We start from the raw sequence: 16876 nt of genomic DNA, 5'->3' as shown, positions 1-16876 counted from the left end.
AATATTATATCATAGTATTTTGTGTGTAAATGTTTATGTGATCTTCATATGAGTCAAGACTGTCTTAATAATCTGCGTATTGAGTCATATTGCCACTGATATCAAAAAGAGGCTTGTTGCGTTTGAAACTGACACTTGTGCGCTATAGCGATTACAGCCACAAGAGCTTTTAAACAAAGCTGTACCATTGACAATAATTACATTGGATCGGTGGTTCAAGCACCTCAATCATCTCATCACAAAGAAAAGTTCTTCAAAACTGTGATCAAAGAGATTTTGGTGGATGTTAAGTTGTCTTTTCTTCTCCAAAGACTTCAAAGAGCGATGTCTTACAACGGTTATGTCTGAAAATAAAGGACTGATGTATAGACATTCAAAACTGTAGACAAACACTAAAGACAGACTAATAGTAGCCTCATTCATGCTTAGTTTCTGCTCTTTTTATGTTTCTGCCCACCATCATCCTTTCTTTCTCTTTTCTTTCCCTCTCTTTATCTCGCTCACTCTCTCTCTTTGTGTAATGCTATGACAGCATGGTGAGTCAGCTCCTTTAAGAGCGCTGGACTTTCCTAACACTGCTGTGATACTCGAGCGCTGTGCAGAAACAGGCAGCACTTCCCGTCAAGCGTCTATCACTCATTAACCGTCACCTGCAGCTCACTGTTGACACACAGGGGCAAATTTTCTCTGTCCCTGACTCGCTGTGCCTCGCACCTCTCTCTGAATTCACCTCGTGCCATGCTGAGCAGTCCAAACACTGGACAGAGAGGTGCGTGTGTTATCAACCCACTGAGAGATTATGCCACACCGTGGTCTCACTGTCTTTCACGTGCACTTGCAAGCGGGTAGATGTGGAAAGAAGGTCGACCTGCACTTTTAGAGCTAAATATTCAGGAATGACTCAATCTGAGGGTGCATGCTGACAGAAGAGATGATAAGTCTCTCTGGATGACCTAATAACTGCATGAGAAAAATAGATATTGTTTGAAACATTAATCACAGGTTGCTGTCAAGGAACGCAGATGAAAGACAGTAAATAGAACAGGTTACTTTGGCTCAATGGTCATTGACTCCTTTAATGTTTGGATTACCAAAATTGCCCCGCTTAAATGGACATTTCACCCTAAAATGAAATTGTCACCATTTATTAACCCATCTTTTTTGTTAACCTATTGATTTTTTATCTTCCGTGAACTGTCAAGCTCAAAAAGAAAAGAAAAAAGTAGTCTCATGTGGCATATCTTCTGATGCTGTATGGTATGACCATTTTTTAAGTTAATTAATTGAAAATCCATCTTTTACCATTGTTTTTTTTTTTTTATGGTTTTATTCATTTTTTCATATATCTTCTGACAATGCAAGCACCATTATCAGATGTAATATTTACATTTCTGAAAAGTTTTTCGGAATTAAAGTGGTTACTAAAATGTTATAAGAAACCATAAAAATTAATTGAACTAGGGCTGACCGATATATCGCATGCGATTGTCACGCGCATTTCGTCAGTAAAGCCGGTTCCCTGATTACCGCTAAATCGCCATCACCTGCTTTCAAATGGATCGGCATTTAATAGACAGAGCCGTAGATCACTGACAAGCTATGCAATATCACGTTCATTATCGAAGGCGATTCATCTGCGATATAAACGCGATATTGCGTGGCTTGTCAATGATCTACGGCTCTGTCTATTAAATGCCGATCCATTTGAAAGCAGGTGATGGTGATTTAGTGGTAATCGGGGAACCGGCTTTACTGACGAAATGCGCGTGACAATCGCATGCAATATATCGGTCAGCCCTAAATTGAACCAACGCTATCTCACAACCAATTCGTACGTATTTTACGAGGTGGCTAATTTGTACAAATACGTACGACCTCACTCGCAGAATTCATACGACTTGTCTAAACCCCAGTGACAGGTAGGTTTAGATGCAGGGTTTGGCAATTCATAAAATATGTACGATTTAGCAAAAAACTTACGAATTCGTATGAATTAGCCACCTCGTAAAATACGTACAAATTGCCGTGAGAACGGGTTGATTGAACCGGTTAAAGGTGGACTCAGTAGATTTTGAAAAACACTGTTTGGAGGTTAGTCGGGCTGACACCAATAACAAACGTCTAACCAATCATTATTAGGGGGCATATGAGGAGACAGAACGAGCAAGAGGGAGATTTGAAAAAAAAAAAATGCAGACCGAGAGATGGGACACAATACAAAAGAGCTCAAAAGAATATCATTGGAATGAAGGTTTATGACTGGGCAAGCGCTTTAGGACCTGCGTTTATATCAGAAAAGCTTTCCAGCGCTGGAGAGAGCTAAACAGGAAGGCCTGAAAACAGATGTGGAGGCTGCTTTGATTCCTTCACTTGTGTCTGGAGCTGCTGTGCTGTTGGCGACTAACAACGAAAACATTGTATTTACTCTTGTGTAATGTGCATTCATTTTTTGTGCTTCCTTGTCGTTCGTTCATCAGCTGCGCTTTATTTTTCGTGAAGCATTTTGTTGCACGTCAGCTGTGATAAACAGACATCCACTCTCGCATTGCGTGTGTAACAGTGGCCAGATAGTGAGAGTTGTGCAGGTAAACCACTGCACACTGACGACCGCTAGAGAATGCGGTGTTTAGCAATGAAGAGAGGGGTGAGTTTGTTTAGGTTGATTTCAATGTATTGTAACAATGCACAACAGCGTAAATCTACTGATCCCACCTTTAATTGAACTAAACATTGATAATAAACAACATAATAAATAAATAAATATTGACAAGGTAGATTTATATTTTTACTATTATCCCCATGTCACAATTTTGTATTTACATTTAAAATTTAAATATATATTAAATATAATTTTTTTTTTTTTTGCTGTTTATTACAGACACACTTTTAAAATGTTTGTTCTGATCGCCATCTTAAACACAAATTGGGTGGGACAGAACATTTTTTACGCAGTCCCTGCATATTTTTCAGTGTATATGCACACACAGCACCATTGTCCTTTCACTGTGCCAAATGAAAGCGGTAGCCTTCCAGACTTCATCAGATATACAGGCAGGTAGATACTCGTTCTGATCCCAATCAATCACAGAGTGCTGTTTGCTGTTATGAGTATAAACAGAGCAGACAATCAACAGTCACTCCGTTCAACAAATTGTCTTTGTTTGGGATGTCAGAAGTGTGCCCTTTGTCACCAGCTTAATGCATCTGTCATGGAACACTGATAAAAATCTGCAGCATGTGTCACAGGTAAACAGCAGGTTGCTGCACAAGGAGGGCAATGAAACACCTTGATGTTTTTGTGACAGGTCACAGTCCAGCTGTACTTATCTCCATCTCTGACAGCTGCTAGAGGACAAACTGTCCTGATGTAGAATGAGCGGTGCTGTTAAGTGCATGTGCACATGCATGCTTGATTGAACAGACCAGCATAACACAATCCTGTGTTTAGATGCTGGTGAACTAACCAGGCTTTTTAACTAGTATAACCAACAAGACCTTCTTGCTAAACCAGTTTCAACAAATAGACCTTTTTGTTGGTGAAAAGCACAGCTATGCTGGTCCACCAGCATGGAAAGTCATGCTGGTCTAAGTCGGCGTAAGTCTTTCAAAGTGAGTGACCTTGTCCTTGACCTATTATTTACTATTACTATATTACTATTATTACTATTAATATTTTTATATTTTAAGAAAAAAAAACTCTTTTGTGAGCATTTGACTAATTGTTCTTACATTATAAATATATATATATATAAATATATATTTATATATATATAAATTGCAAATTGATTAAATTAACAATCCTGGATAAGGAACATAGCAGTAAGTGAGTGGTCCTTTAGTATTACTATCTGAATCCCATCCCATCTTGATCATCTTAGGGTCAGCTGAGGACCTTTAGACACATTCCAGCTAAAGACAGACACAAAAGATGATGTAATCATTTACACTCAGCTGCTCACTGATGAGCAGAAACTAGACTTGCTTATCTCTGATTTGATAGCAGAAATTCCCAGTGATAGTATTCACCAAACAACCCCTGTTTGTTACTGCTGCAGCCTGCAGATTTTTTCTGAAGATCTCAGCGTTTTATGACACAGTTCAGAGGTGTTTCCACAGGTGTAGCGAATACATGACTGTTTCTGTTGAAACTTGGCAGTGAAGTCCCTCTCACAGTGAGTAACCGCAGGCTGGTTGAGCTCTGTACAGCCCCATGCAGGTGCCGGGCGTAAAAGTAAACAGGTTTTCTCTGAACAGCAAGAAGGAAATTACCACTTATGTTACTTGAGGGAGCTTCAAACTCTGGATTAACTGTAACATCAAACACTTGAATATTTCCTATAAGCTTAACTTCTCTAATTCGTGCTTTGATATCCTTCTTGAGGAACTTGAGAGAGTTCCCCTTATTAATTGAAATGAGCTTATGTCAACATGGAGATTGGACCTATTCGCTTTTCACGTTTGAGTCATAGGGTTCATAGGGTTTTGTACTCCTACTGAGCTAAATATAAAAAGTATAAAGGATCAGGGCTTGACATTAACAACCGCCAACTCGCCAAATGCGGGTAGATTTAAGCAGTGGCGTGTAAAGCAATCACTCCTACTAGGTACTTTGGCAGGTTTCATTTTATATATAATATATACATTTTATATACATACTGTTTATATACGTTTTTTAAGTTGTATTCTTTTTTGTCACACTAAAATATTAGAAACGATTCCAAACATTTACTTCCAATAGATACACGATACCAGCTGCACTTTCTCGCTCTCCCATCTCTCCGACAGCGAGTTAACACTCAAACCCGTCTCCCGTCACTCACTCATTTCATTTGCTCTGGATGAATATCTGTTGGTGTTACAGGGCTTGAATTTTAGTGTGGGATTGCATGTATTGAGCATAATTCCACTCATTCCTGCAGATTTTGTCAAAGTGTGCGCACATAAAGTCGCCTCTCAGTACTAAATTGAGTTCTTTTTCACTGTGTATTGCGCTTAAACAGTCAAATACACAATAATGTCAAATGTCTTGGCGGGTATTCACGTAAACAGTGAATGTAAACAGTTGAGAACAAAAACGCATGTGTTAACAGTATAATGGATCCGTGCATCAAATCTTAAATTTACAGCAGTCTAATATAGCTGCTGCCAAATTATGAGATAATATTACAAATATCTATAGTGCAGTTTTCCCCCATGGTATCGATGTAAAATTGTGGCCAGTGAAAATGCTGAGTAGTTAATAACTTTGGAAAAACCACTAGCCACAGCTGGTGAGCAAAAAAGTTATTAGGTATTAGGATGTAATGAATCGTGTACAGTCATCCAGTCATTATTTTGTGATAATGAACAGCTGACTATGCACTAATTATGTGGCTGACATGACAACTGACATGAAGTGTTGATTTGACTGGAGAAAATAAATGATCTGGAACAATTACACAATTACTAGTTATATTACGCAAACCTGTAATAATTAAATATGTGACGCTGGACCGCAAAGCCAGTCAATAGGACAATATTTGGCCGAGATACAACTATTTGAAAATCTGGAATCTGAGAGTGCAAAAAATAAATAAATTAATAAATAAATAAATAAATAAAATCGCCTTTAAAGTTGCCCAAATAAAGTCCTTAGCAACGCATATCCACTAACAAAAATAAAGTTTTAATATATTTACGATAGGAAATTTACAAAATATCTTCATGGAACATGATCTTTACTTAATATCCTAATGATTCTTGAAGAAAAATCGATAATTTTGACCCATACTATGTATTGTTGGCTATTGCTACAAATATACCCGTGCGACTTATGACTGGTTTTGTGGTCCAGGGTTAAATAACACAAATATACTTTATGTATTTAATCTCACTTTATTAACCAATGTCTTTGCTTCTGACATCACATTTGTTTCATTTTTTTCTGTCTTTATTGGCACACTTCATATGCACTTATGGACTTACAATGGCTGCAGCGTTTCCATTAAGTCCATGAGACCGTAGGGTATCCCATTTGTCATTTTAGGTTTCAGAAGGGTATCTTGGTCAATATGTGCCCTCGATGTGCACTTTTACTGAGCCTGCGTTGAAGTGAGCTCCACAGCAGACTTCGGCTGAATCCCAAACGGCACCCTAAACACTCGCGGTCTTTCTACGAGTCTGCACTTTCGTGTCGTAATGCCGCTTTGACTGCCGGGTAAAGTCCTCTGCATAGCACGCAGACTTGCGGGCTCTGCTGAAGTGCGAATTGAGGGTGCATAGCAGCCGCAAAGGGGGTGCTCGCAGGCACCCTTCTGAAACCTAAAATGATGAATGGGACACCCTACGGTCTTAACAGTCACATGCACATAGCAGCCATGTAAGTCCACGAGACTGAAAGTGCATAGAAGTGTGCCATTTTGGGATTCAGCTAGTCTCCGACAGTCAAAATGACGTTAAGTCATGAAAGTGGGGACTGGAAGAGCGTTTAGGGTGCCTGGCAGCACAGCCGAAAGGTTTGTTTGAGCTGCGCCCTCTACTGTACAGGTGTAAATATGTGTTTTCTTCAGCCTGAGGCTTATTTACTTACTTTTGGTGTGAAAGGGCCTTTACATTTGACAAAAATAGAACTTTGTTGTTGTTGTTGCTGTTAAAAACAAACAAGCAAGCCCAGCCCTGGTTAGCAAAAGTAATGCAAAAGTAACGTAACGCATTACTTCCCATGAAAAGTACCCAAGTAACATGATTAGTTACTTTTTAAGGAGTAACACAATATTGTAATGCATTTAAAAGTAATTTTCCCCAACACTGGTTATGACAATTATTTTAATAATTATATATTGAATGTAATTATTGACCAATCAAAATCAAGTATGCAAAAAAGCTGTGTAATAAAGCTGTATACTAGAAGCATCATCACTTTGTTTTGTAAACATTGCTTCAAAATTGCACTGTAATGCTGAAGAAATTCAATGAACATTAAAAATGACATTAAAACATTCAAATTAACCTATCAACCCTTTCCCTCAAATTACTCTTGACTGAATATTGTAAGAAAGCTTTTCAGGAGTCCACAATCAACTGTCAGTTGAGTTACTGGAGCATTTAACAGTGGCAGTGAGTCATTAATTGTAAATGTGGCAGACTGACAGATTGTGTCACTGTGGGTTAGGCAGTGATCTCATCATGACTGGACTTACACCAGCATTATGCCTCAGAGTAAAATGACTTGGTACCATTCAGAGCAAAGAAAATTTCTGAAAATTAAGATACATTTTATTTGAGTTATTGACATAAGAAACAATTAGCAATAACTAATACAACAGCATAAAACCAGTACAATCAAAATGACCCGATGCATAGATTTGTTTCAAAAACCATTCTTAATCATTGTTTAATCACACTTGGCCTTCACGCATAGCAGTGTTACAATAAGCACCCAGTGAAAATGGACACACTTTGTAACAAAAGAGTGCATAATAGGCAACATTTTGCAAGACTGATGAATGTTCGTTTTCATCCAAATGAATCTTTTGTTGAGATGACGGCTGACCCAGAAGCTCACACAACGGCCCCATCATTCTGGGTCATGCAAAACCATCTGCCCCAGCACACGCCCCCACAGAGGGTGTGATTGTAATTTAATCACTGCACAGTCTGACAATGTAAACTCCTCTAATTACTACACAAAGCAGAAAGCGACTGAGTGAACAGTCAAGCACTGCATGTGGCAGTTATTGCAAATTTACTTTTAATAGTCAGATCAAATTAAGTCAACAAATAGATTGTCATTTTACTGTACAGTTTACTAACTGCAGTATATTAACCCCATCAAACTATGCAGAGTTTCGTACATAATGCCACAAATATATATATTATATAAAATGTAATATACATATTTGTGGCACACATTGTCGGTAAAAAAAAAAAAAAAAAAAAAAAAAATATATATATATATATATATATATATATATATATATATATATATATATATATATATATATATATATATATATTTTTTTTTTTTTTTTTTTATATAGACCAGCTGACTGTACATTAAATGTGAATTATGCTTTGTATTTGTCCTGTTATGGTAAATCAGCACAGCCGTAAACTGTAAGTCACATCAATATGTCAGATGCAGACCCCTCAACTGAGCCTCTTTTGTGTAGTGTCAATGGAGATGGATGTCACATGATTGTTTTTTCCCCCTCTCTTTGAGGGGTGAAAGTGTCTCATTCTGTGCTCCAGCTCATTCTATTCATTTGCAAAGCAGCTATTTGGACCAAAGTGTGCCCTTTCTTCCTAGTGCAGACCCACGCACACTTCTCTCCCCCTCCTCAACCACTGTATCCACTCCTGTTCCTCGAGCCAGCCATGTGTTAGTGAAAGAAAGCAGAGTCAGATTTCCTGTGCAGGAGCAGCAGCTGCCACTGTGCCACACACCAGAGCTTTCAGTACACGTACAGAGAGGCTTGATCCATCTCTCTCTGAACGTCCCTGACTGCTGCTGCTTTTGCTCCTTTTGTCCTTCCTCTTATGTGTATCTGGCTGGAGAATTGCTCTGGACAAGCCTGGCTGCACATCTTTGTTGCTCTGGTGAGCTCAAAAAAAAAAAAAAAAAAAGGCCTAAATTTAAGACGTGAGTATTTGAATTGCATATACAATTCCATCCATATGAATTATGCCGTTTTAACAAACTAATAAACATAATGTGATGCATATTTGTCATATTTTGAAAGCACTCAACAAAAATCATGCCATAGTTTATTATTAACTATTTGCATAATTATTTGATTTCAATTAAATAATCATATTTATTTCAGATTGAATCTAATGGATTTATTGATGATAAATACATGAACCTGTGCCGAATAAGACAGAAATCTTACCTGTTTCATTTATGTATGACTGACTAATGTGCATCAAATTAAGTTTATTAGTTTACATTAAAACTGCCATAATGAATATTAAGAAGGTGGTGGTGGGGGGGGGGGGGGGGGGGTTACGCATTGTCTCTGGAGCCACTGCACACATGCTAACATCTCTGTAATCTTTCTGAGCCAAACCCACCGAAGCCTGAGGCAAGGGCAGCTGTCGAGGAAAAGGAGAGAGGAGGAGGGAATCAGAGAGAGAGAGAGAGAATGAGCACAGCTGTCAGTTTCATCAATCTGCCACTCATTTGGAACAATAGAGCTGGAGGTTCAAGAGGCCCCTTACTGGACCCAAATTCACTTTAATGTCCACTTTTTCAGCAACAGTTTGCAACACACATTACAGCGATACATGACACCTTCAAATGCATCCATCAAGCAGGCCACTGATAGACCCAACCACACATATTGTTATACCACTGCTGGGTTAAAGAGCACGGTGGAGCGCGTGGTTGGGAAATTGGTGTACTTTATCCATGTAATGATGCTATTGTATGACACTAGATTGTCCCTTCTGCACAAGATCAACTTGCTATAGCAATAACTGGAATGATTATCTGTTGCATGACAACTATGTGCAAGTGTTTTCATAATTGATTTGAAATGTTTTATCTTTTAACCTTCTGCTGAGGTACTGCCTCCTATCTGCCATGAAATAATAATTAAAAAGTTAATTGCGACACAATTCTGACTTTTTTTCTCGCAATTGCGAGTTTATATCTCACAATTCTGTGAACTTACAGTTGTGAGTTATAAAATCAGAATTGTAAGTTATTGGACATTATAACGTAATTGTGAGTTTATATCTCACATTTCTGAGAAAAAAAGTCAATTTTCAAATTTTCTTGTAATTGCGAGTTTATATCATGCAATTCTGACTTTATATCATGCAATTCTGACTTTTTTCTCAGAATTGTGAGATATAAACTTTCAATTGTGTTATAATGTCTAATTATGACGAAAAAAGAATAAAATTGCAAGTTTATATCTCACAGTTCTGACTTTACAACTCGCAATTGAGTTTATCTCACAATTCTGAGAATAAAGTCAGAATTGCATGTTATAAACTAGCAATTGCAAGAAAAAAGTCCGAATAGACTTTATAACACGCAATTCTGACTTTATAACTTGCAATTGTTAAAATCTTGCAATTCTGAGAAAAGTCAGAATTGTGATGCAAATTCGCAATTGCAAGAAAAAATTGTGAGATTTTAACAATTGCAAGATATAAAGTCAGAATTGCAAGTTATAAAGTCGATTCTGACTTTTTTTCTTGCAAGTGCGAGTTTTAAATATGCAATTCTGACTTTATAACTCACAATTGTGAGTTTAAATCTCGCAATTCTGAGAAAAAAGATAAAAAGTCGCAATTTCCTTTTTAATTTTTTTATTTAGTGGCAGAAACAAGCTTCCGTAGCCTCCAGCTGGATATCATTACAGCAATCACAAAAAAGAAAGACTGAACATGTCTCGACTGTCAAGGGAGATAAAAGATGTATAAGATACATAAAGATGTCTGACTGGGTGGACTTTATCAGACTTTATGTGAAACAAGCATTGACACTGAAGCATCTGTACTGAACTATAGTTTGGGGACAAAATTGTCTAAATAAACAATAGAATCTGAAAAAAAAAAAAAAGTTTTTTGGGGAATTGAGGGATGTCCCTTATTTGTGAAAAAATGTTTGGGTTAGGTTAGTCGATAGCTATTATAATAAGCTTTATATTAAAACAATAGAAGTGTACAGTTTGTCCTCATTCAGAGGTCTACACGATAAAATATATATATATATTTATGTCTTATTTTCTGGTTTAAATAAGAAATCCATGAAACAAGATGAATGTTTTTGCAACACTGCATAAGATATTAAAAGTTCCTTGTCGTCAGACAATGTATCTTTAATACAAGTGTATTTTGTATTACTGCATTGGCAGAATTGCTTAAAATAAGTGAAAAAATACTACTATTGCTGTAAGGTAAAGTAGACTTATATTCACGATACAATGAAAAGTTTTAGTAAATATCTTATGCAGTGCTACTGCCAAGTCCATTCATCTGTTTGGTTTCAGGAAGTTTTAATTATTTTACTAGATAAGAAAACAATTCAATTAAATACTCATTAAAAGTCAGAAATCATGCAGTATATTAACCCTTAATATACTGCTTGTAAATCATGTAATATACTGCTACTGCTCGTAAATCATGCTTGTAAATCATGTGTATTGAGGTATAAGGTATCTTGATCTCATTCATGCACCTAACAGTCAAAACATCAAATTCAGCACAGCTTTCAAGTGTGTGTGTGTTTAGGGTGAAAACAGGTGAAATGTAAGAGATATAGAGATATGCTCTGCTTTGGTGTGTCTCCTGGAGAACAAAAAGCTATGTTAGGACGTTTTTTTTCTTTGAAGAGCCCTTGTTCAGTGGACTCTGTCTGTGTGGGTCTGAATGGGGATTCTCTCCCCCGGGCTCCAGACTAACGTTAGTGGAACCGCATTCCCATCTGCTTCTCCCAGGGACCCCCAAATGTCATGAAGGGAGGGAGGGAAGGGATGAAGGTGAATGAGTGCAAAGGGAGGAGGGTCCTTTAAGCCTGAGATGAATAGAATTGTGCAGAACAGAACATATGAGTGCATTATGGCTGCATATAAAAAATGATATATAAACATTATCAGAATAATGGGTGCATATCACTGAATACTATAACGATACTGTAAAGGCCCTAGTTATGCAAAATGTCATCATACAAGAATACGTTGTGGGGAAGGCAGTTTAAACATTTCTGAGGTTTCAAATAGTATGAATAATGCAGAGATAACAGTAACAAAACTGACTTTTGTTTTTGTTCAGTTCCAGCTGATAGAGCCTCTGCACAAAATGAGAGACCGTGGTCTACAGACACGTCCACAAACATTAACGGTCCTCTAATACAGTCCGAGGATTCCTCTCAGCCCACCCCTCCATCACAGAGGCACTAGAGGCTCTTTAATTTGGAAGACATTACAGCCCACTGCAGACCCTCAGGCACAGGCAAAGCCTTTGTGCTCCTTCCATTAGGTTTGGAGGAAGGACTAGGGGAAGCCTGACCCACCCATCTCTGCTTCAAGAGCATATCCCCCCACTACAAGCTGTGTGCTGATGAAACACTTTCAGTTCTACCCGGCAACCCGGATGGCTATCTCATTACCACAGTGCAGCTCGTTCACCTTTTCACTTCCTCTTAAACATTTTTTTTTCGCATTCTGTCTGTATTTACTCTCTTTTGTCTCTTTCTGTTGCATTAAGTTGCACGGTGTTGCACAAGTTTTACCAGCTGCATCCTGTGTGTCTTAAAGCCTGGTGCTTTTAGCCATCTCGTCGCTGTTTACACAGGCAGCATGTGTGGCCGCACATCTCCGTTCACACACACATGGCAGCACCTGCGCCTGCACAACATCATGCACTGCAGAGCAGCAGTAGGATGTTTACAACACTGTTGTGTATTCTTGACATATACTGAAGGAATATTATATTTTTTATAATATAACTTCTTTGTTGTTGTTGTTGGCATTATTTGTATTATGACAGCCTGTAGTTTACTCAGTGTCAAGTACATTATCTAAGTGTAAGTGTAAGGAAAGTTATAAAATGATTTCCCACTTGTGGACTCCAGACTGTGAGTCACATGGCACATTTCCTGTAAGGCTTTCATAATGCAACTTTGTAAACATGCTTCTAAGCTGAAGCTAATATAGCAGATGCCAACAACAACAAAAAAAAGTTCCAATTAGAAATTAGAAAGATATATGTATGTATGTTTCTAATTTATATATATATATATATATATATATATATATATATATATATATATAAATATATATATATTTATATAACAATAAATTATATTGATATTATATATACATATATCAATATATATACATACATTAAATATGTATGTATTCAATATAGAATATATATAATGTTTCATACTTTTGTGTGTGTATATTATATTGATTATATATATATATATATATATATATATATATATATATATACTTTTATATATACAAAATATTAATATATATTTTATATACCATATATATATATATACATAATCAATATAATTTATTGATATATCAATCAATATAAATATCATTATCAAAATTATACATCAATAATTTATATATATATATGATTTTATATAGAATAGAATAAAATGTATATAATGTTTTATACATTTTACAATAAAAAATTGTATGTGTATATATAAATAATATATTAATTATATGGATTATAAATGTACTTTTATATATACAAAATACTAATACATACTATATATTATATATATACAATATTTTATATTTATATAAAAATCCATATATATTTATATATCAATATATATAGAATAAATAGAATAAAATGTATATGTTTTATACATTTTACAATTTTTATATATATATTAGAAATAAAGATAAATATTAGTAGAATGTACAGTTTACTGTATAATTTCCTCTACTTATCTCTGCATTTGTGTTTTTTTTAGAACACTGATAAATATGTTTACTACAGTACTGCAGGATCTGTTCTCGGAGGGGTACAATAAAAGTTGCAACAGTCCTACAGTCAATCTCTGATTGGCTAACAGCTTAGCCTGTCTCCAAAGCAACAGTGTCTCAGGACAAAGACATCCTATTCAAGCATCTTCAGTGTGCATCGCCTCAGAGAAAACATACTGAACGGCCTTGAACTTTGGCAGCCAGAGAAACTATGTTGAACCCTGACAGGACTGTTGTCATCTGTACGTTTTTGTGCCCTAAAGACACAATCAGTTACACATTAATCTAAGTTAAATATTTTTGAAGTGAGAATTTTAGAGACACCTTTGAAGACTGAGAATGAGAAAGATATCCAAAATCAATACCGCAGTTTGACCTGTGGCACACGACCCTGTTTGTCTGGGATATCAAAGGCGATTCATCTGAGGTGGGAAGTAGACCTGATCACTGGGATGCAAAAGGTAAATGATAAACACAAGTGACATCACAGGGGTTGTAAACTCTGCTCACCCATTTTGAGCCAAATAAAAAACAAGCTTAACCAAAACACCTCTTTGATCAAAACAATAATAACTCTGTTCAAAACTCCTTCTCTTTGACACAGTTGAGCAATCCTCCAACAACCAATCAGAGCTCTGTTACCACCAGCAACAACCCCTACAACAGCAAGGCAATGGATCCAGGCTTCTGATTGGTCAAAACTCCACGAGCCTCAGCTGGTGGCCCCTCCCTCTACTCTTTCACATCCACACAGATTAAGCAACATCATCAAAACAAGGCAAGCTTAGTTTTGTTTTCCTGCAGTAGCATAGCTTCTTATAAACAGTGGGCTGTGTTTTGCTATTTGGTGGAATGAGATTCTTGTATAAAGGGAAGAGGAAAGTAATAGGGAGAATCCTTGTTGCCAGGGTTACAGCGTTCTTTGAGGAAGCAGGAATGATGAGATCGGGTGAAATATAATATGTACTACTGAAGGCAGGGTGTTGCATCAGATACATTATGATTCAACCATACTGGAAAAAGTATCTGGCTGCAAGTGCATATTAAATTTGTGTAAATTGTGTGAATATTCCAACAAATTTCATCCTGTGCACTTGATGGTGCAATATATAATGAATATACTTTCTTAATGCTTCATATTTATTGTTTACTTTGCACAGAGACCAAAGAAACTTGTAATAAATTTGTATTTCATGAAAGCAGATATTGTGTTTTTTTAACAGAATATATATATATATATATATATATATATATATATATATATATATATATATATATATATATATATATAGATATATATATATAATATGTAAACAAATATTATTATTATTTTTTTACAAATATTTAAATACATTTTTATTTTATTTATTCATATTATTTTAGACCAGCTGGGTACAGCTAATCAAAATGGCCATGGTAAAATGCTAATAAAAAAAAAAAAAGTTACATTAAAATCTTAATAAATTGCTATTCATTTGTGTAAGTTGTGTGCATAGCTTTATAATTTTGTGTGTTATCTTTAAACCTGTAAGATATTACTTTTAAAATGTATTACTTATTAATTTTATTATTTAAATGAATTTTATTTATTTATTTAAATGTTTTTGGACAAACTGGGAATTGCTCATCAAAATGGCCATGGCAAAATGTTACATTAAAGTATTAATAGTGCTAATAGTTGAGAGCATATAGCCTTGTAAGTTGTTTAACATTACCTGTTGTACAGCATATAATGTCTCTATAATATTAATATCTCTATAATGTTATTAAATATGACCCTAGTCAAAGGATGTCAAATATAACCTACTAACTAAAGGGACGGGGAATCTCTCCACACTAGATGTCAATGTCAATATCAGACTGATGTTGTTGGGAAGGCATTTGAGTGAGAGAGAACATGCTTTGAGTGTCTTGCTGTTTACTATTGCTTGTTTGGACATGTCAAGGGCATCAGTTGGTGACCCTGACCTTTCAGATCCATCTGTCAGAAAGACAAAACTTTTTCCATCCCACACTGAGCAGCTTCAAAATGTCATTTTCCCTTTATATTTTCTCTGCAACCTATTTTAGTTCATTTGTTTGCCTTTTACTCTGTACACCTGCCTGTGTGCGAAAGGTACAGAATAAAATCAAGAGAATGTAACTCACCTGTAAGTCTTTTCTTTTGATCTATTAATCATGTCATTTGGTTGATCACACCGTAATGGCCTAGCTGTTAAAAGGTTTCTCTGTGTTTGTCTTTCTATTGTTTCTTTGTTATGTAGCAAATGTCTTTGATGACAAGCAGGTGCATTTATGGAGCTTAAACCACCATAAAGATCTCTGGAGTCAGTGAGGCTTCTAGACTCCTTTGATACCCTTGTGTAATCCTGTTAAACTCTAGGGGTTCTTGTACTGAGACAGTTCTGTCTTATCCTTTTGGATTAGGGAACTATCCCTAGTGAATTGGAGAGGCCCTTTAATCTGTTTCTCTGAATCAAGCAGACTAGAACTCAGTTAGTGATACTATAATATTGTTAACTTTAAACATTCCCTTTATCAAACAAACCTGGCTTGTTCCTGTGCCGACAATTTTGTCTTAGAACAGTGGAACGATCAGAATACAGTGCTTCAGCCTGGATGGAAATATTATCACTGTGAAAATTATGACTCAAATGTCCAAAAATTATGTTATCATAAAACATTTTATTTTAAATTTTGGTCAGGACATCCGAAACACATGAACGCCTACAGCAGGTAGCAAACAAAAGAGTCACGAGAGACGGCGTTGAACTACCTCATGTCTCAAAGCACATAACATTACAATAACAATGAATGTAATAAGTCAAAGATCACTGACCTGTACCACCTGACTGCTGCAGATTCATTTCGGCGTTGATAGTGTTGCCATTGAAGCGCTATTCAAGTCACGAACCGCTCCACCTTCCATAGATGATATAAATACATATAAATACATTTAGACCACATTACTTAGTGATTGTTATCGGGATGTGAAGAGACTTTCAACCAGCATAACAAAAAATGCTTTTGAGGCAAATCACCTACCCTACCTTTAACTATCAGCCCCAACTTGTAAGTTACAAAAACATTGTGCCAGATGCCAGGCAGAATTTTTTAGTCACTATATCCTCCTGAGACCCAACATTTTTTAACATTTTTATTTAAAATGGCCATACATCGGTTTTCCCATTCAATACAATGTATCTATACACTGTATCTAATTTGCATATTAATCTGTTCTTGGAGCAACATGCAATGAAAAAAGAAGTGTAATAATGGGAGCAATAATTGGCAACATTTTCATAATAATATCTAATAATTAATAGGAATATTGACATATAATTTCTTTCCCTATTCACTTAATCCAATTTAAATAAATTTTAAATTTAATCTCAAAATATTATCATATTTCCATTAGCACTCTTATT

The sequence above is a fragment of the Chanodichthys erythropterus genome, chromosome 9 (genome assembly GCF_024489055.1).
Source record: "Chanodichthys erythropterus isolate Z2021 chromosome 9, ASM2448905v1, whole genome shotgun sequence".
Classification (NCBI taxonomy): Eukaryota; Metazoa; Chordata; class Actinopteri; order Cypriniformes; family Xenocyprididae; genus Chanodichthys; species Chanodichthys erythropterus.
Note: the sequence above shows the minus strand (reverse complement) of the source record.